General features: G+C 35.9%; 1 long non-coding RNA gene across 1 annotated transcript in view; it reads left to right on the top strand.

Annotated features, from left to right (window-relative positions):
• The first annotated feature begins 1,157 nt into the window (after positions 1-1,157).
• LOC128249885 (uncharacterized) overlaps positions 1,158-21,000 on the top strand; it is a 28,600-nt gene continuing 8,757 nt past the window's right edge. Inside the window, exons 1-2 of the long non-coding RNA XR_016242194.1 lie at positions 1,158-1,257; positions 20,139-20,204. This is a non-coding gene — a long non-coding RNA (uncharacterized LOC128249885). The remainder of the gene's footprint in view (positions 1,258-20,138; positions 20,205-21,000) is intronic.

The raw sequence follows: 21,000 nt of genomic DNA, 5'->3' as shown, positions 1-21,000 counted from the left end.
CAAGTTTAATCTCGAAATAAATATGAGTTTTATTGTATACTTTTTCCTTAATATAGAGCCATTGCTTCAGTCCTGAAGGAATATGTCCAAACTTGACATGAGTTAACTTGATCTTTCAACTTTGAGGTCACTTACTGACCTACTGTAGTTTGGAAAAGATCTGTCAGTCAACATACAGATAAAGTGAAAAGATTGTTAAAACTCGATAAAGGACTCTCTCTCTCTCTCTCTCTCTCTCTCTGCTTTTCTCTTCTCTCCATTTTTAGCATACAACATGAATTTTCGCTTACAACATAGTAAACAGTCAATGCGCTAGATGCTCTTCTTTATCTAATTCTAAACATCACCGTTTTGAGATCAAATCTCTTGAATCAGCTTCATCTTTATTCTCTCTAATGCTGATAAAATATAAATATAGTGATATATAGACTACGTATATGATTCTAGTACATACCAGGTCAAACCATATCAATACTCTTTAAACATAAAGCAGTAGGTGGAACACTGGACTGCTTTGCAATATTGAATTCCGTCTCCCTAACGTTCTAAGTTCAAATTTTTGTGGGGTTCACATTACGTTTTAACCCCTTTCATCTGTCTTTACGTTCTAAGTTCAAATTCGGCCGTGGTCTACTTTGCCCTTCATTCTGTCGGTAAAATAAGTACTAGTTGAGCACTGGAGTCGATATAATTGACTTACACTCGCCCCCAAAATTGCTGGCCTTGTGCCAAAACTTAAAATCGATATTTTTTCCGGTACTACGTTTTGAGTTCAAATTCCGCCGAGGTTGACTTTCTCATTCATTTTTTTCACGCTCTGGAGTTGATCTAATTCACAAGATTCTCTTGCCTAAAATATCAGGTCTTGTGTCTAGAGTAGAAAGAGTAAGTAAATATACATACATATTTATATGTGTGTGCGGGCATATTTACTAATTATTTCTAATATATATACGTATGTATTTGTTTTTACATGACCGAACGCAGCATCACCAATCTTTTACAAGAATTTATCAAGTAGCTAGCGTGAAAAAAACCTCATAAGGGAAAAATTCATCATTTATTCTCGAGGTTTTTTGTAAAAGAATTCGTCCTATTATTGAATTTAAATATATTGCCAGAATATATTCAGTGCTGAATTTATTCTGAGTAAGAGGCACATTTACCGAGATGCAATTCGAAATTCCCGCCACTTACATAGGGAAATAGCGATGAACAGTCGTCCATATGCTATGCTGGATACATGGTGTTCGTTTGGTATGTTGATTCACTGTTTATTTCTATTTTTCTGGACCATATTATACTGACGAGTAGAAGTTGTATAATACTACAATAACTACGAAATCATGATCTATAATTTAGTTCGTTTTTTTTTTAAGGGGTTGGCTTTGAGAGTTGCATTTCCTCGCATTCGGTAAAAATGTGTTTTTTTTTATAGTAGTCTGACCTTAGAGTCCCTCATGGCGTGAGGCGTTATTATATAGTAATGCCCTTATATAAATATAAATAAATATATATTTCGGGAATAAATGATGAATTTTTCCCTTATGAGGTTTTTTCACGCTAGCTACTTGATAAATTCTTGTAAAAGAATTCGTCCTATTATTGAATTTATATATATATATATATATATATATATATATATATATATATATATATATATATATATATATATATATATATATATATATATGTAGGTATGTACATATATGTATGTATGTATATATATATATATATATATATATATATATATATATATATATATATATATATATATATATATACCCCCTATGTACTAAAAATTATTATAAACAGCTAGGCGCAATATAACAACATAAAGGAAAATTTTAATCATCCCTAATATGATTGAGAGTACCTAAGCACCTACATTGCTAGAAATAAGGGTTAAAAACTCTTAACACTGTAAAAGAGCAGAATATATATACAAACACTGACACTCACGTTTAATGTCGTCTGTCGAAAATAAACAGTACTCAATACCATAATAGAGCTTAATAATATATTTTATCTTCGTCGAGTCCGTCGCTTGCTACTTTGAGTTTTGCCTTTGGGTGCACAGAGTCTGTCATAAATTGCCTGAAGACCATGTGTACCCACAGGGGTAATTCAAAGTAGCAACAGATTGATTCGACCAAAGTAATGTGTGTGTGTGTGTGTGTGTGTGTAATAGTATACTAAGAAAGTATTTGATATAGGCTGCTAGAGTCTTTGTATGAGTGGAAACAGTAACGGGAATGAGAGACAGAAATTGTCAGGAAGAGAAATTGAGGAAATAAGAGGAAAACGCAAAGGAAACGGATGAAAGAGAGAAAATCGAAGAGAGGAACGTTATAAATACTGCAACAGAGGCTATTTTCCTAGTTGAGGTTAAATATATGTTTATTAAACATGTTTATAGGATTTCTGTATACATATTTATTCATAACCACACTGTCGGTAATGTAATTATGAAGTCTTAACCGTCACATATGTACAGTTATGTAAATTTTGTTGCTATTCAGAATTTATCTCAAGGCGAAGTAAGCTTTCAGATAAATTCTTTATGTATGTTTATTAAATTCCTCTGAAGAAAAGGTAAGCTTTCAGATAAATCCTTTATATACGTTTATTGAAACATATTGCATAGGATTCCCATACAAAAAAATTTCATATATAAAATAGGCACAGGAGTGGCTGTGTGGTAAGTAGATTGCTTACCAACCACATGGTTCCGGGTTCAGTCCCACTGCGTGGCATCTTGGGCAAGTGTCTTCTACCATAGCCTCGGGCCGACCAAATCCTTGTGAGTGGATTTGGTAGACGGAAACTGAAAGAAGGCCGTCGTATATATGTATATATATATATCTATATATATATGTGTGTGTGTGTGTTTTTTTGTGAATCTGTGTTTGTCCCCCTAGCATTGCTTGACAACCGATGGTGGTGTCCCCCGTCACTTAGCGGTTCGGCAAAAGAGACCGATAGAATAAGTACTAGGCTTACAAAGAATAAGTCCCGGGGTCGATTTGCTCGACTAAAGGCGGTGCTCTAGCATGGCCGCAGTCAAATGACTGAAACAAGTAAAAGAGTAAAAGAGTATATATACACCTTTATTCTTTTATTTTTTACTTGTTTCAGTCATTTGGCAGCGGCCATGCTGGATCACCGCCTTGAAGGGTTTTTTTAGTCGAACAAATCTACCCCAGGACTTATTTTTTAAAACCTAGTATTCTATCGGTCCCTTTGCCGAACCGCTAGGCTACGTAGACGTCAACATACCAACACCGGTTGTTAAGCGGTGATAGGGGGGAGAAACACACACACACACACACACATACATACATACATACATACATACATACATACAAAGATATATATATATATATATATATATATATATATATATATATATATATATATATATATATAGACGGTTTAGATATAGATTCAAGGCTTGAATATGGTACTTATGCGAAGGCACCCGAATATCACATCCCAAAAGGATGGGTGATTAAAATCAAATAATAAGCAACACGGATTTCAAAAGTGATTGCAGTACACACGTTTCATGCTACTTCAATTTATTTAAGTAATGTGAGCATTACCTTAAATGCAATATGAAGAGCAATCTTCAGCTGCACGAAAAAATGTAGAAAAAAAGACATATTACAAATGTGGCAACATATTAAAACCAAGTGGGAGAGAGCAGAGGAAGAATATATAAGTCCATCAGCTGAAGATTGCTCTTCATATTGCATTTAAGGTAATGCTCACATTACTTAAATAAATTGAAGTAGCATGAAACGTGTGTACTGCAATCACTTTTGAAATCCGTGTTGCTTATTATTTGATATATATATATATATATATATATATATATATATATATTCATAGAACAGGTAAGACAACAAAAAAAAGAAAGAGTCTTCGATATTATGTAAATAGAGGAATTTATCTGTAAATAATATGTGACAATTATTCGGTAACCATGATAAAACTCCGAGTTTCGGATGTCGGGGCGGAAACCCACGCCGCCATCTCTTCAGTTATCTGGCCATCGCAACGGTCAATCACACAGTAATTTCCCTTTTTTTAACGGTCATTTTCATAACAATTTTTTTTTATGGCCAGATAACTCAAGAGATGGCGGCATGGGTATACATACATATGTATATATATACATATGTATGTATATATGTATATATACATATGTATGTATATATATATATATATATATATATATATATATATATATATATATATATATATATATATATATATATATATATACACGACAGACTTCTTTCCGTTTCCGTCTACCAAATCCACTCACAAGGTTTTGGTCGGCCCGAGGCTATAGTAAGAGACACTTGCCCAAGGTGCCACGAAGTGGGACTGAATCCGGAACCATGTAGTTGGTAACCAAGTTACTTACCACGCAGCCACTCCTGCATGTATATATGCATGTATATATGTGTGTATATATATATATATATATATATATATATATATATATATATATATATATATATATATATATATATGCACGTATATATATATATATGGTATGATATGAGAATTCTTTCATGTCGTATGTGTTTGTGTGTGCGCGCGCGTGTCTTTATGTGTGCATGTATGTGAGTGTTTCAATTTTGTAAATATATTTTTCTTTCGATATCGTTGAAAGCAAGTCACGGAAAGCTTACCTCTTGCTCTGCTGCGCTCAGCATGATAATTTCCAATATTTCCTGTATATATACTTTACAACATTTTGTCTCTTCCACTACATTAACTTCACTAAACTCATTATTATCTTTAATTAACTGATGACCGTTATACTCTCTTACTTTACTGGTTTGTTGTTGTTGTTGTTGCTGTTGTCGATGATGATGTTGTTTACCTCCCTACCTATCACCACCTGCATCCTTCTCGCAGTACTTTTCCACAAAATAATACTTGATAGTAATTAGTGTGATGTAACAAACCGCTGACTATTAATTAGCAAGCCTTATCTTTTCTTGAGCTTTATTTTTTTTGTCATTTTCTTCTTTCTCTTTCTAGCAGCAGCAGCAGCAGCAGCAGCAGTAGTAGTAGTAGTAGTAGTAGTAGTAGTAGTAGTAGTAGTAGTAGTAGTAGTAGTAGTAGAGGTGATGGTGGAAGAGCTGGTGATCCGTGGATGTAATGGTTAATTCGTCTGCACTGTTAACATGAGTCGCGAGCGTGGTTCAATTCATGCATTAGAGATCATCCCTGTTTTTACAGAAATAAACCGCAGAGAAAGAAAAAAAAACATAATTCGGTAGAGCGGTGTACAAAACGCTTTGCCTTATTTAATTTCATCCTTCTACGTTCCGAGTTCAAATTCCACTGAGATCAATTTAACTTTTCCTTCTAGAGTCGATGAAATAAAGTACCAATCAAGTACTAGAGTCAATTTAATTTACTAACCCCACCACCAAATTTCTGGCTTTGTATCAATGTTAGAAACTGGGGCGGTGGCTTGGCAAAATTGTTTGAGCGTCGAGCAAAATGTCTTGCTGTGTAAATTCCAGCCCTTTGAGTTCTTAGTTCAAATCTCATCGAAGTCACCCCTTTGGCAGTTGATAGAATAAAGTACCAGTCAAGTACTTGGATCGGTAACATCGTCTTGACCCTTGTCCTCAAAATTGCTGGGCTTGTGTCTAAATTGGAAACAATTATAAAGAGTGGTGGAGTATCAGCATCGTTAGAATGTCGGACAATTCTTTGCAGTAGTTACTCCGGCTCTACGTTCCGGGTTCAAGTACCGCCGAGGTCAACTTTGCTTTTCATCCCTCAGAGATCAATGAAATAAAGTACCAGTCAACTGCTGAGGTCAATGGTCTTGTCTAACACCTTTGCCTCAAAACTTCTGGCCTTGTGCTTAAATCAGAAACGATTTATCATTGTCATGGTGCTTTACGTTGTGTTCAAATCCCGCTGAGGCTAACTTGCCCTTTCATCCCTTCGAGATCAATAAAATAAAATACGGGTCAAGTAGTTGGGGCACTTGGATCGACTAACCTCTTTCGACTAAAACTATTTCCGAGTAGCAGTAGCAGTAGTAGTAGTAGTAGTAGTAGTAGTAGTAGTAGTAGTAGTACTAGCAGTAGCAGTAGTAGTAGTAGCAGAAGCAGCAGCATTATGGCAAAATTGGTAGAATTTACGGTGTTTTATTACGTCCCTTTATGTTCTAAGTTCAAATTTCACCGAGGACAACTTTGCCTTTTGTTTCAGGGATCGATAAAATAAAGTATCTATCAAATACTGGTTTTCATATGGTTGACAGTTTCTTCCTAGGTTTGCCCTGATCGAACATTCTGTGGATTTCGTAAGTCAGGGACTACATTATCAGGTGTGTCCTACCCGTTTGAAGACTATAGGGTATAGCTTGTAGGAGAGTCAGCCGCTATTTCTTGTCAGTCAAACAATCGTAGTAGTTGTGGTAATAGTAATAATACCACTGAGTGGAAAGATAGCATATACACATCATATACGTCATATACACTGGTATTTCAATCTAAGGTTGTTTCAAATGCGTATATTAGTTTAATTTTTGCCTGGCTAGCTTACGCACAAGTTAGTAAATGTTTTGTTTACCGATTTCAATATAAGAACAAGCATTTTGAGCTTGGCTCAGGACGTCCGGGGTATTCGTCACTGAGGAGGCCAACTCAGTCCGAAACATCATGCCTGACGACCCACCAGCATTCTAAGTAAAGCGCTATGTTTTTAGCACACAAATTTCTCTGAGAAAACATTACAGACTGCCTTTCCACATTTGTATACACACTATTAATGTTATACACCCTGGAATTTTAAAAGTGATTATTTCTCTCAGAAAATTAAGGGAAGTGATTACTTTCCTCAGGGTCATTCTTGCCCATCATTCAGTCGAGGTCAAGAAAATGTGTACGAGTCATGTCTTACAGATGACTGAATTATTCAGACTTCTCTTTCATAAAAGTGTCTCTAGTATCAAAAGGAAAAAAATGTTATTAGGAAGAGGAGTAAGATGAGATACATTAAATGAAAAGATGAATCCTTGAATCTCTGACTCATTTTCAATTGTCGATTGTATCCCAAGAAATCATGTTACTGCTAAGGAGAGAAGTGGGTGGATTTAGTCGAGCAGGTATATTTTTCTTTCGAGATCGTCGAAAGCAGATCACGGAATGCTTACCTCTTACTCTGCTGCGCTCAGAATGATAATTTTCAATATTTCCTGTATATATATTTTATAACTTTATTTGTTTGAGGTCGGGTTTCTATCTAGATGTTTCCTCACGGGTTGAAACGGAGCATTTCTGCCGCTATGTATGGAGGAGAGGAGAGGACGCTAATAATGATGTCCAATTTGAAGACCTGCCTTTCTTGGAATTTCATTCATTTTCTTTTCTAAGATTTCGATTTTTTCTTTTCTTTTTTTCTGAACGCTTTATAATAGCTGAGGTCTAAATTCACAATGTTGCTTCTATTTTGCTTAATATCTCTGGATAAAGTAATATTTGACATTTTAATTTGACACATGACCAACGTGGCATTTGGTCGTGTATTTTTTATCAGAGTCCCGAATTGACCTAAGCTTTGTGATGCCAAGTGTGTCAATGGAAACAGATCGGAAACCTGTTGAGTGGATTGTACCTGAAATTTCAAGATCCTAGCCTGACACGCTGATTCCATCTGAGAATTAATATTAAGGGCACATAGGTCTGTGGAATATTCTCCCATTTACACGTTAATTCATAAAGCAGATACTTCAGGTGGTCGAACAAATACTGCCAAAACTGATGAATTCATTAACATATACAACCACGTCTGTTTATGTGTTTTGATTTTGTTCCCTGAAAGTTGTGCACGGTGAGACCCCATAGATTATAAGTAATTTTATGTTGTCAAGCAGAGTAACAGATAGAATGAGTCCTTTCTTACAACAGTCTGAGTTTGTTTTGAATTTCATCTCTCCTCCTTGAATAAAAAAGAAATACTAATCAAACACTTGACTACACTCATCTCAGTTTATATGTTCCCTAGTAGCAGTATAGGAAATTTTTATTAATGCCGGTTTCTCATTGCTTGTCAATAATAAACCTCTAGTAGTTTCTTTATAACACAACTTACACGTAAAAGGATGAAGGGAAAAAGGACAGAATTTGAAGGCAAATATACTAATGGAAATTTAGAGTAGACAAAAGCAGAAAAGATAACGTTAATAATCTTTCCAGTGATAAAAGTGAAGAACTGAATGCGGAGTAATTTTTTAAAATATTACTAGTTTGCTTTGGCTGTTCAATTGTTTAGAGTACGAACAGAGTACTAAAGGATACCCTCAAATTGGCGAGTTTTATTTCGTAAATAGAGAATTATGGTATTCTGGTGCTACGTAAAGAAACAAAGAAACATCTGAAAAATCTCAATTGATTCAAAATAATAGATTAAAAAGGAAGCGGGAAGAGGTATTAAGAGCAGTGTAGTGTAACGGAAGCGAAATAGGTTCAACAAGGATTTGAAAGTGGATCAACTTGGTTCGCTGAGAATGTTGTTTGGATGGGGAGGGGGTTATTAATGCTCTTGGTTACATTTTGAATTACAACTGTAAAACAAATGAAAAATTAAAATATGTGTATTCTATGCAGTTTTTTTTTTTCTTATTCCTTAATTTCAAATTCAAACTTCTAATCCCTCCAATTATGAAGAAAGGATTATCTCCCTTCTGTTAACTGTCCACTAGGGGGAACTAACAGTAAAATTATTTCTAATTTGTAGCATTGCATTTTTCGATGTAATATCTGCAATTTCCCAGCAATGCTAATTCAAGGGCTCTATATTTTAATAGCAGCATATACGCGGTGAGTCATAAAATAAGGCAAATAAAAATTACATTACTTTCTGATCACTCACGTGTAAAGTGAAATCATTCTTTTCTCGGAAAAATTTACATTGTTAAAATGAAATTGAAGTAGAAAGCCTATAACCAGGAATCTAAACAGAATCATTGATTTAGCTAGGATTACCTTCAGCTTGTCTTTATACCCTGTAACATTCACCTACAGAAAAAGCTGTCGCTCTGCAACCGCGTGGTTTTGGGTTCAGTCCCACTACGCGGCACCTTGGGCAAGTACCCTCTGCTGTAGCCCTAGGCCAACTAATGCCTTGTGAATGAATTTGGTGGAAGAAAATTGTGTAAAAGCCCGTCGATTATGTGTGGATAGATAGATAGATAGATAGATAGATAGATAGATAGATAGATAGATAGATAGACAGTCAGAAAGACAGGTATGTACATGTGTGTCTTTGTATTTATGCTTGTCTCCCAACCGTTTGACAACCGATGTTGGTTTGTTTATGTGCCTGTAATCTAGTGGCTCAGCAAAAGAAAACGGTAGAGTAAGTACCAGAATCGAAAAATAGCTATTATGATCGATTTGTTCGTTTAAACCCTTAAAGGAGGTGTCCCGGTACGACTGCAGACCAATGACAGAAACAAGTAAAAGATTACATTACTAAAATAAAAATGCTTTATTTCGGTTACGTTACGCGAATTTGATGAAAGCTTAATAGTTCCTTTCGGGATAGAATACACATCTAGTTAAAAATCCACTACCTATTATTGACAACGAGATGAAGCAAAGAGCTAGCTATGAGTAACTCAGAGACACAACGAAATTCCTGCTACATATTTAAACTCTATGACCCATGAGCAAGTAGTAATAAAAGTTTATACACTCCGCCATTTTTCCTCTACAGCTTTTAATCATAACTATAAAGTAAGTTCATATTTGTCGCACTGCCCTCTTCAAAGCAATTTCCGAGCAGTATTGAACATAAAATATGATATTTTAAGGTTTTCATCGTTACAAGTGGATAATTTCAAATCTAATATTTGGCTTCGTGCCCCAATAGCTTGGCAACATATACTTCTGATTTTGTCGTCTCAGAGAAAATCGCCACTCGTACAATCACTAATGATCTAAAGAAGACTTATCAGCGTTTCTTCTTTTTCCTCTTTCCTCATTTTTCTCTTCTCATTCTTCAAAGTCCTTCTTCATCATCCTTCTTCTCCATACCTTTATTCAGATGTCCCGGATTCTCTGTTCTTCTTATTTTATGCTTTTTCTTTCTTTTTTTTCTTTTTGTAATTTTTATTCTTCTTCCATCTTCATCGTTACCATTTCGTTTTTATATTTTCTTCTATATTCTACTTCATTGGTCACTTTCTACTTTTTGTTGTTGTTGTTGTGTAGTAGTAGTAGTAGTAGTAGTAGTAGTAGTAGTAGTAGTAGTAGCAGCAGCAGCAGCAGCAGTAGTAGTAGCAGCAGCAGTAGTAGTAGTAGTAGTAGTAGTAGTAGTAGTAGTAGCAGCAGCAGTAGTAGTAGTAGTAGTAGTAGTAGTAGTAGTAGCAGCAATAGTAGTAGTAGTAGTAGTAGTAGTAGTAGTAGTAGTAGTAGTGGTAGTAGTAGTAGTAGTAGTAGTAGTAGCAGCAATAGTAGTAGTAGTAGTAGTAGTAGTAGTAGTAGTAGTAGCAGAAATAGTAGTAGTAGTAGTAGTAGTAGTAGTAGTAGTAGTAGTAGTAGCAGCAGCAGCATCACTTGTAGTAGTAGTAGTAGTACATTTTGAACCATAGTGCACCGTGGAAAAAAATCATTTTTAAACGAATTACTTCACAGTATGATAAAGTATTGTTTGTTCCAATGTTACTAACAGAAATTATTTTTCTACTCCATTTTCTTGGGTAGAAGAATAATTTATCTTTACACGTTTTAAAACTTTTAAATATTTTCGACAAATACCCATTAGCAATATTTACATGAGTTGCAAAATGGCTGCTCGCCACAGTGGAGGTGGTAGTGACGTAAACAAACTCGCTACATTTTCATACGTAAAACAAAATTCGGACATATACTCGAAGCTCGAAGCTTAACCACTTTCATTTGTACAATAAAATCGCAAGAAAAGATAATTTTAGTAATACTGATTTCAAATTTTAGAACAAGGCCAGTAAATTCGGGGGAGGTAAGTCGATTACATCGACCTCTGTTCTTAACTGGTACTTATTTTATCGATCCCGAAAGGATGGAAGGTAAAGTCAACTTCGGCGGAATTTGAAGTTAGAACGTAAAGACGGACGAAATGCCGCTAAGCATTTTGGACGATGTGCTAACGATTCTGGCAGCTTGCCGCCTTGATAATGTTAGAAATAATAATTTGAATGAAAAGGCGGCTAACTGGCCGAATCGTTTGAACGCTAAGTAAAATGCTTAGCAACATTTTGTACATCTTTACGTTCTGAGTGCAAATTCCACCGAGGTTACCTTTGCCTTTCATACTTTCGGAGTCGATAAAATAAGTACCAACCAGTTGAGTGCTGGGGATCGATGGTGTCGACTTATCCTCTTCCCCAAAATTGCTGGCCCTGTACCAAAATTTGAAATCAATATTAATTTGAATGAAAAGGCGGCAAGCTGACAGAATCATTAGCTCGCTGGACAACATGCTTAGCAGCATTTCGTCCGTCTTTACGTTCTGAGTTCAAATTCTGCCGAGCACCGGGATCGATGTAATTCCGCTTACTCCCGCTACTCCGAAATTGCTGGCCTTATGCTAAAATTTGAAACCAATATTAATTTGAATGAAAACTGCAGTACGAGCAGCAATAACAGAGTCGAGAAGTCTCTTCTTCTGGCGTAGGAAAAGATGGAGGAAAGATAGAAATCTAAAGTAGAATACTTGTATGAAAGCAGAGAAAGAAGAAAGAAAATGATTTTAAAAAAAGGGGGTTGGGTTTCCCTCACGAAAAAGAGCCCATCATCATAGAGTACCTGACTTTTATGGTGGTATGAAAGGCGAATTGCAAAGTACTTAATCTAACGATGGCTATAAAACAGAACCTATAGAATGCTGTACCGATTCGGGGGATGGGGGACGAGTACATGATTCATGATTGATAGTAACAGCTGCTGAGGAATTGTTCCAAAGGATATAGACCGCAACAGCTCAATTACGCTCAAAAGTACTGAGGAATATTTGAGCGAACCAAGTTTGCGGAATGTGGCAAGTGTCATCGACTGCCCAGGCTCTACCCATGTGGTGGCATCTCATGCCTGTATGAGGGAAGTACCCTCATACAGGGAAGTACCCTCATCTTTATCTATTATATGTACCAACTTTTCGCATATATTAATATAATGCATAATCTTCCTTGCTCAAGCCGTCGTTTATTATATACATATATATATTTATATATATATGTGTGCATGTATGTTAGTATATATGTATGTATGTATGTCATTATTCAGTTTATTTCAAAATTTCTTGCCAATAGAATAAGAACCGTTTTCTAACCTAGATCCAAGACTCCTCCATTAGAATTTCAACATCAACAACAGGGTATGTATGTGTATATGTATGTATGTATGTGTGCAGATTTTTATGTTTTATGTTTGTACTCTCATACATATAGTTGCATATCTAGACATGTTCATATATATTTAAATGATAAACTGGAAAGTTTTACAGATTTTTAGCTCCAGTGATGGATTGGATCTGTAGTCTTCGAATTAGCTTTCTCCTTTCTAGTTTTGAGAAGCCTAATTTCTCAAGATTGGTATTTAGGTAGTGTATTACATATCCCAGGGCCCCAATAATTACAGGTATAAACCACAAATTGTAATCTGGATAGACTAACTGCAGATTTCTCAATAGTTCAGCATAGGTGTTCTCTTTCTCTGATTCTCAACTTTATGTTAACATCCGCTGGGCAGCTAATTTTCACAACTGTGCACAGTCTCTCTTCTCTATCCCAAATCATTATATCAGGTCTGTTGTACTCACATTTTATTGAGGTCTTCACTGGTACATTCCGCCATTATTCCTTTTTATTATGAGTGGTTATGGCTTCTACCAAACTGTAGGTTCTTATTTCTTTGCCTTCGGGATTATCCTTCTGACAGATTTCATTACAGAGTGTCCAAGCTACATCATGACTCATCGGCAGATAATACCATAATTACATTTTCGAACAACTGCTTATGATGTGGGTAATATCTTCAGTGTGAACTCCACAAAGTCTGCATCAGTTGTCATATTTTACTGCTTTTCCTGCTTCTCTACCCCTTTTGTGCATCAGGTACTTGGTTCATATTCTCAGTTCCTGGATTGCAAACGCATACCCTTCAAAGTGGGAGGTAGTAATCTGGCTATTGGTCCATGATAAACTGCTTTGATGATCGATGTTATTATCATCACGGAGCTTTTCTACTAACATATCCATGTCTTCTGCTCATATACACTCATCCTTTCATCTGATGATACGTTGCGGTAGAGTCGTGCGACTTCTTTGGGCATGTATTCTAGGTTATCAGACAAAGAGTGTTGCTCAAGGAGCTACCTTCCAAGTCTTATGATGCTATCAGCTTCATGTATGCAAACTTGGTCAAGGGATACACGTCGACACTTTGTGGTTAAAAGATGTTGCCGAAGAGATATGATGCGACATTCAAATGTATATGTGTGTATGTGTGAATTTACATCACACATAATTTGTACCCCTTTGCTAAGACATATTTGTATTGTATTTCTGGGCCCATTGGGCCATTATTAAGGCTGCGAGCTGGCAGAATCGTTAGCACATAAAGACGGAAAAAATGTTTAGCAGTATTTCGTCCATCATTACATTTTGTGTTCAAATTCCATCAAAGTCGATTTTACCTTTCATCCTTTCGGATCGATTTAAAAAGTGCCGATTTGGCAATGGGATCGATGTAATCGACTTACTCCACCCACAAAATTGCTTGCCTTGTACCAAAATTTGAAACTTGGGAAATCCTTGAAATTGAATAAACACTTGTCTATCATGCCACCTTGTCCGTTTGTAGTAGTAGTAGTAGTAGTAGTAGTAGTAGTAGTAGCAGCAGCAGCAGCAGCAGCAGTAGTAGTAGTAGTAGTAGTAGTAGTAGTAGTAGTAGTAGTAGTAGTAGTAATAGTAGTAGTAGTAGTAGTAGTTCACGTTCGACTTCATCCTTTCACTTTTATTGCCGTATTCTCCCTCATCATCATCGTCATCATTTTCGTCATCATTTGCTCGCTTTTCTATTACTATAACTCATCTTCATTCTTATATTATTCTTCCCTTCATGTTATTTATTCTTCTTACTCCTGTTCAGATACTCTTTTCGAAACTCTCTCTTTACTGCATTTTGAACTTTATTCGTCCTTTGTCTCTTCTTTTCTGCTCTTAATTAAAACTTCATTCACACAATCTGCACATAATCTTCTTTCGTGTGTAGTCGTTTATACGAATGTATGTGTGCGTGTAGGAATGCATATATCTCTGTGTGTATATGTGTACGTGTACATACATAATATATATATATATATATATATATATATATATATATATAATGATAATAATAATAATAATGATAATAATAATAATAATAATAATAATAATATATTTACGATATACATACTAGCGGCAGTACTTGGTCGGCCTTGCCTGGGTTTAAAGAAAATATCAGTAAAAGTCACATAGTTCTATGACCTTCTCTTCGAAAAGATGTGCCTTTATGCAAAATGTCAGCAACCTAAGTGTATATATGTCTATATATGTATATGTGTGTACGTGAGAGAGAGAGAGAGGGGGGGAGTGTGTATTTATGCACATATATATGCGTATAAACATACATATCTCCATACGCACTCACACACACCCGCGCGCGCGTGCATTTATGTGGTGCATATCTGATGAAGAAGAGGAATTTCTTCTTCAAGAGATAGGGAAAGCGCAAGCTTACAAATCCACTTACAGCGTAGCGACGGGAGATTTCACTGTAAAGGTCGGAAGAGGACGACAGGGAAAGAATAAATGCAGACTAAATGACTGAAAACAAAGCTGGGCACGACCCAACGAACCAGTGACTCAGTAGCACCATCCTACATGCATTCTTGTTCGCAAGTGAGACGAGGTGGACTTCTACGAAGAGGGAAGAGCATCGGTTGGCTACGACGCAATGGGCCAATGAAAAAAACATGCTAGGAATATCTTTGCGGGAGCAAATCCGAAACGACGTGATCACAAAGTGCCGAAATTACAAGTTCCGCAGGGCCGGATGACATGTTGAAAAGTTCACAAACTCTGAAAACACTGGAAACTAACACGCAGAAGCATTCAGGCTGAGGTTTAGATTCCTGGTTGCGAATTCTCTGTATTCGTCACACACTTCATCACACTGATTCGTTTGCTTTTACTAAAATGTCTTCCACACTTTAGAGTTTGCCGGTTTGTTCCATCTTCACACATACTAACTCATCTCTCGTCCCCTCCTTCTTTTTCCCCTTCGTTTCTCTTCCTCACATGTCTCTCCTCTTCTCGTCAATCATATTGCTTTTTCCACGAAACCAAACCATTAACTGGAGTGCATAGCTTCGACTCTATCCATCTTCCAAATGGCTATTCTTATGCCTATGTCAGAATTCAATATCTCTTTAATAATGTAATTCCAATTTCTAAATACATATGAAAGTGTTGGTGTATTTTTATAAATATCACAACTACACAATAAAGTTTCGATGTAGTTAATAATTGGCAGAGAAACAAAATAACAGATAGTAGCAATTCGTTTCGCCGTATGGTAGCAGGGAACTAGTTAAATAGATATAGATGAAATTTGGGGTCCCTCCAATGTTCTATTTATTGCCAGAAATATTCAGTAGCATACATCATATGGAAACGCATCCTCAGTGTTTGTATGTATGTATGCGCATGTATGTGCGTATACGTATGTGTGCCTATGCATATGTGATCATGAATGTATCTGTGCGTGCGTGTGTGTGTGTGTGTGTGTGTATGTGTGTGTGCAAATATATTTTCATGCATTTTTGTATTAATAGCCAGAATTTCAATTCCATTAATGCATACCCAAACACACACACACACACACACACACACACTTGTAAATATGTGTGCGTATTAAATGAATAAGAGAAAGACAGGAGATAAAGTACGATCTATTCATGATCAGAGTTGTTCGAAAACCGAGGTTCTACTGTATATATATTCTTTTATACTTTTACTTGTTTCAGTCATTTTTACTGTGGCCATGCTGGAGCACTGCCTTTTAATCGAAGAAATCTACCACTGGACTTACTTTTTTTTTAAACTGATACTTAATCTATCGGTTTACGGGGACGTAAACACACTAAGATCGGTTGTCAAGTGATGGTAGAGAGACTAACACAGACACAAACACACAAGTATAAACAAATATATATACGACAGGTTTCTTTCAGTTTCCGTCTAGTAAATCCATTCACAGGGCTTTGGTCAGCCCGAAGCTATAGTAGAAGATATTTGCCCAAGGTGACACAGTGGGGCTGAATCCGGAACCATGTGGTTGGGAACCAAACTTCTTACCACACAGCCACGCCTGCGCCTATATATATATATATATATATATATATATATATATATATATATATATATATATATATATATATATATATATATATATATATATATATATATATATATATATATATATATATATATATATATATATATATATATATATCGCTGCCGTAGTCTCCTATGAATACATTTATATATTTTTGCGTATATATATATATACTATATTAAGTATATATATACTTGTGTTTGTGCTTCTTATATGTGTGAGCGTGTATGTGTATGTGTGTATGTATGTGTGTGTGCGTGTGTGTAGAAGAAGGAGAAGGAGAAGGAGGAGAAGGAGAAGGAGAAGAAGAAGAAGAAGGAGAAGTGTTAGAGGATGATGGATGATAAATGGAGGTCTAATGGAGAGTAAAGCGGATTCCTTTTGCGTAGGATAGAATGCCATGCAATTATCATTCCGGTTGTCTGTGCTCTGAGTTCAAATGCCCTCGAAGTTAACCACGCCTTACATCCTTTCGGGGTCGATAAGTATCAGTCCTGTACTATCGTCGATTCTTCTCTCACTCTCTCTCTCTCTCTCTCTCTCTCTCTCTCTCTCTCTCTCTCTCTCTCTCTCTCTCTCTCTCTCTCTTCACTTCTCTTCTCTTCTCTTTTCGCTCGCTTCCTCCAGTTGCCACATCGTGGATGCCTGCCCCGCGATTGCACAGACATCTAACATGATTAACGAATGCATGGTTATATATCACAAGTCACACATTTGTTTACTATGACATTTCTGTAATAATCATGTAGACGATTTTCGTAGCTCTGAACATTTTAACTCGTCGCTAAATACGCATGGGGCCCTTTCTGCGACTATATGCTTCAAATTAAACATGTCAAAATGTATTACTGACGATTAACATGGACCTCGCAGCTACTTCACACGCTCGCTGCTCCGGTTGTCACCGCCATTTCTGCTACCGTGCGCTATCCCTCTCGCTTTGGCGGCGTGGCTTTTCGATTTCCGTAAGTAGGGTCATTTACTTGACCCTCGCCTGAGAGACGAGTTTCAGAGAGCGCAACTATATCAAGGGAATATTTCTTAAGCTCACATGCAATAAGTGCAGTACGCCTTTCTGGCCACTTGTTGAAATTATCAAGAAGTGTGCGCAAATTCCAACAGCCAAAATTCAAAGGATGTTTATTTTTACTTTTTCTTGAAGATTGTTTGACCACAGTGGCAGGATGGCGACCGAGCCCAGCCTGTGATACACTGAGACATCTGCCAAGCCAGACCTGTTCGCCTGACGTTCCCAAGACTTTTTTCTCGTTTACTGAATCTGTTTGAGACATTTTAGAGTAAGTTACAAGTGCATTTTTAGGTTTCTGCTAGCTAACCAATTCAATGATTTTACTAAGATTTTGTATACAGGAAGTACTTGTGCAGATGAATAACTTTCAGTGGGTGTATCTTGCACTGCACTACCCCCATCTATTGGCCCAAGATGACTTTCGCCAGTGTGACATGTAAATTGGCAAAACCAGGAACTTCCAAGGCTTCAGGCTTTATTTCAGAGACTTCCTTCTCCTAGGTAGGTTACCAACCAAGGTTAAAGAGCTTCTACATGCCCATGAGGTAAGCTATCCCATTCCAGACACCAAACCGACACCCAAACACTCTATAAAGTGATCAAATATCACTCCGGTGACTGATGCGGAGTAGCTCATTAATATTCATACATAAAAAAATTAAAACTATGGTATGTGATTTGCAAATATAAATAAGAATTAGATACTGAGTGCTACTGGTAACATGTAATCCAGTACAACCTGTCACATGGTCGGGTCGTCGGCGACTAAACTGGGAACCCCACCAGGTTTGCTTGGTGAGGAGGGTGTTGTTGGTCTCCTTGCGGGATGAAAAGTAAGACCCGTTAAAGGGCGGAGGAACTCCTGAACAGTCGATTTCTTTATTAACCATGAGGTTGAGAAAAAGAAGGGACGATACGAGTACAGACAAAACGAACATTGGGGTCAGGGGATCGAATGAGACGAAATGTATGAATAAACAATTAAAATATATACAATTAAATGAGAATGAGGGATTTACAAAAAATGAAGCGGAGGATGCGGTCGACCCCACAAACCACATACTCATACTGAAGACAATGCTTTTTCTTTCTTTGTTCTCGTTTAGACAGATTCTTTCACTCGCAACATACTTGCTACAGACTTCCATCTTTTACGAAACACACTTTGCGACAGGCATTTCTTCTCCAGCCTTATTTTCCGTTTCATGTGGAAAATGAAAAAGTCGATTAACCCGAGACTGGAAATGAATATGCCTGTTGCAATTCCTTTCAGTCTCGTCTTCCACACTACCTCTTTCGCATCAGCAACTCTGTGGAAACGTTCAAGCTTTGTGGTCAGGTTCACGTGGTGTATGTTTATGTTGTATGTCGTGGCGTATGCGGAACACAGGACTGTGCACTGTCTCACAGTTGGCATGCGCAATGCCATCTCGCACAGTCTGGAAGAAAATTTGCTCATTACTTTATGCTGTAATGTATTATATAATAAAGTTATAGGCTTCAGCTAACACTGCGTGTGTCAGTTAAACTTATATACTTTGGAAAGTCATAGTTTTTTGATCAAACGGATTAGTTTTAATCTCAATTAAGATTTCATTAGCTGGTTGTTCTAATCTCTATTAAGATTCCATATTTATATACTTGGAAAGTCAATATATTTTTGATCAACTGGATTAATTCTAATCTCTATTAAGATTTCATTAACAGTTGACTACTCGTCTTTTATTTTTACAATGACACACTATATATAGCCACGATCATAAGCTAAATCATTTTGCATAAATAATATATTCTTGGTCGCTGATTCTATTAATAAAATTCAGACGTGTTACATAAGACGAGCGGGAAATAATAGATTGAGATGTAGAGAGGAAACGATGTAAAATATGGTAAAAGTGAGAGTTAAATCTGAGGTGTCTTGTAATTGAGCAGCTTAGACATTAACAGATTAATTTACTTTTTTTTAAAGAAATCTAATCGGTAGAAACACAATACGTAGTCATATTTTTAAAAATGAATATGAATGTATAGAAAATATTAAAAATCTGAAAGCTAGGCGAAAAGGATCTGATTAGCTTTACACTTGAAATCTAATCGAAGAGAAGTAATTTGCTTGGTCTAAATAATTAAAAATTAATTTTGAAATATAAGTATTTCAAACTAAACGGAAACGAAAGAAGTTTAACCCGTTAGCATTCAGATTACTCAGTCAAATGTAATGCTTTTTAACTAATTATGCATTATCTCATAGCTTTGAGGTTTTGATGATGTGATGGTTTCTTTTTAGAGTGACATTGTAGAGTAGGTGTGAGATGTCCAATCTGGCCAGTTTGAATATAAATCCTGTTTAAATGCTAAAGGATTAAATCATAAGAGATTTAAGGTAGCTTGCAGGCTAAAAAGCCAGGCAGAATGAATAAGGTAGAATAATATTGGTAAATTTAAAAAATGAATTACGCTAGAGATTTCTATGAAACTTCTTCATAAAGGGTTGTTTTCAAGCAGGTTATTTTAAATGTATTCGTTATGTATTTAAGAAAAATATAACAGGTAATGTACTGAAAATTGTTAAAATGTAAAAATGATTAAAACAAGTACTTTGAAGTGATAATAAATTCCAGTATGTTTTGTATTTCTAGGAAACTTGGACGTGAGAAAAAAGTACATATGAAAATAGACATCTTAAACTGCTGCAAAATGATTAGGTCAGGCAAGTATACATCTCAAGTTAAAGAAAAATGAAATAGATACATTGAATTGACATTTTATTATGAACTGCTTAAGATATTTTTTGCGAATTACCGGATTTAGATAATAGAAAAAATAATGGGATATGTTACAGTTAAATGTGACAATGTATTTTGCAATGAAATGGTATGAAAATGTATTGCGATTTGATAAGATAATGTAAGTATGAGATCAACTATTTCGATCGTTACTGACAAAAGAAAAATTATATACAGTCATAGGAGTCACTTATCTTGAAGATGTTAATATATCTTTGAAAATAAGTAAGAAGTTAAATATTTATGGAAACTGTTTCGAATCGTTTCGAATCCTAGTTTCTCTCTCCAGATTATAAAATCACATTTATACCAATAATCCTTGACGTACTTAGCAATGTTTATAAATACTTGGTTGACAGTTTAGAAAAGTTAGGATTTTCACCCAAAGAAAGTGGGATGTTAACACGCCCCTTACAAATATAATATGCAAACGGAACGCAAAAAATTTGCAAAACTTTTTTGAAGCTCAGCACATTTTTGTTGTTCTTATTTAAATTCCAGATATGGAAGCTTTTTGTTTCTTTGTTAGAAATCAGCTCCTGCTTCACAGGAAGAATAATTTTTTTTAAATACATAGCTTTTACTTTTTTACAACCTCACCGCCTGAAGATAGGTGGCCAGTCAAAATATTCTCAAAAACTTTAATCAGAGGCAGAAAAGTGAATAACTGAGTCGGTAGAATACCAGACAAAATGTCTTGAGGTATTTAGTGGTC

The sequence above is a fragment of the Octopus bimaculoides genome, chromosome 1, assembly GCF_046866305.1.
Source record: "Octopus bimaculoides isolate indiv1 chromosome 1, ASM4686630v1, whole genome shotgun sequence".
In the NCBI taxonomy this organism is placed as follows: domain Eukaryota; kingdom Metazoa; phylum Mollusca; class Cephalopoda; order Octopoda; family Octopodidae; genus Octopus; species Octopus bimaculoides.
The sequence above is the reverse complement of the archived record's forward strand: the minus strand, read 5'-3'. Positions and strand labels throughout refer to the sequence as shown.